Source organism: Balaenoptera musculus, chromosome 18 (assembly GCF_009873245.2).
Source record: "Balaenoptera musculus isolate JJ_BM4_2016_0621 chromosome 18, mBalMus1.pri.v3, whole genome shotgun sequence".
NCBI lineage: Eukaryota > Metazoa > Chordata > Mammalia > Artiodactyla > Balaenopteridae > Balaenoptera > Balaenoptera musculus.
In genome coordinates, this window is record NC_045802.1 from 11,998,628 (window position 1) to 12,000,583 (window position 1,956).

The window sequence follows — 1,956 nt, forward strand, 5'->3', positions numbered from 1 at the left end:
TCATCTGATGCATGTGGTGAGGGTTCAAGATAGCAAACAGCTCTTAAACAGCTACTAAACTCAGCAAAAGCTAATTGCCCTTTGGAACTGGACAGGAGTGGTGGTTGCAGAACATCGTGAATGTACTAAATGCCACCAAACTGTACGCTTGAAAGTGGTTAATTTTGTATTATGTGAATGCCACTTCAGTTAAACAAAAACAAAAACAGCTGATTGCCACTTGGGCCAGATGCTGGGCTAAGATGCACTTCAATACCCGAGATTCAAGGCCCGAGGATAACCGTGAATCAGTGCAGTAGGGCCTCATGTCCAGTGAGAACACACAGTAGACATGAAAGTCACAGGCCTGAGCAGACGGTTAGGCTGAGAGCCCCTATTCTTACCCAGTCAGACCCTGACCCGTGCGGCTCCCCAACGGGCCTGACGCAGTGAAGCGGATTCCATAGCTTTCTTTTCTATGGCTGCCTCTCTCAGAGTTACTCTTTTTTTAACTTTTACCATATAATAGCGTATTTCACTCTTGCTTCATCACCCCTCCAATTAACTTCTAATGTTTTCTACGTCTGAAATGCCTGGCAATATGCAGCATAACACTGCTCCTATCACGTTGTGGTTGCCATTGGCCCTTTGAAGGCCTCCTGAAAATGTCTGTAAGTGCAATGCTTTATTTTCACACATAGGGACACACCTCCTTCCTCCTCTTGGATTCCTCCCAGTTGCGGGATTCAACCCTAGTAATTTAATCACCCAGCTTTCTTGGCCTGGTTTCCATGGCCTTGGTTACATCATAATTTCCTTTCACCACATAGTATGTATTTTCTGGCCAACTGTCTTGTTTCTCCCCTTCTGTACAATTGTGGGTCGACAATGGAACCGATGTGCATTTAAGCTCTTGTTTCTTTTCATTGAGGGAATGTTCAGGCTCTCTTCTCAGCTCCCCGAACTGCTAATTTCTTTCTGGTTCAACAACACTTACTTGTCAGTGCTCACAGAATGAGCCCTTCTCCTCTGTCTTCATTCTCACCTTATTATTCATACTCTGATGTTTTGCATGTCGGTTTGTCTCCACCTTCAGGAGTAATGGGGCTGTTGTTGGATTTTTTTCATGTTTGTTTCTTTAATCTTTGTTCTTGTCGGCCCCTGCCCCCCAAGGGTGCCCCGTGACACTCAGCGGGTCCAAATGCATTGAGGTTGTGGCTACCCTTCAGGACACAAGCCATTGGACCTAGGGATCATATCCTGACATTGTCACTTGCTGGCCTTTGGATTCTGGGCTCATTTCTTAGTAATTATTTAGCACAGTTTCAAAAATTCAATAAAGTTATGCCTGGGGCAAGGCATACAGAACATACATCTGGGGGATAGTAGGTGTTCCATAAAGGTCTGTTGGATTTAGAGTAAAATTATTTTCATCTCATGACATATTTTCTATAATCTGCATCTCTGACTATAAAGATGCACTTAAACAAGAGTGCAAGAAAATATTCATCATGGTGGGAACATAAATTGATACAACTTTTCTGGAGAGTGATTTGACCACATGTGTCAAACATATTAAAAATAGATAAACTCTCTGTCCCAGCAATTCCAATTTGAGGAATTTATACTAAGGAAATAGTTGATCTATACAAAGATTTTACTATGAGGGTATTCACTGAAGCCATGTTTGTAGTCATAAAGTATTGAAAATATCTAAATGTTCATCAGTAGGGGATGATTAAAAAGATCATGGTACATCCATAAAAGGAGTAGTATACAGCTGTTTTTAAAAGGTGTTGTAGAAGAATACTGAATAACGAGCATGATATGCATGACATTTTAATTGAGATAAAGCAACTACACTCCAATTAAAAATAATAATAATCTGTTAAAAAAAAGGTTAAAACACGCTTGGATATGTAATAGATAAAAATCAATCTTATCGATTTTAAAAATATGAAGTCCCGATCTCCCCAC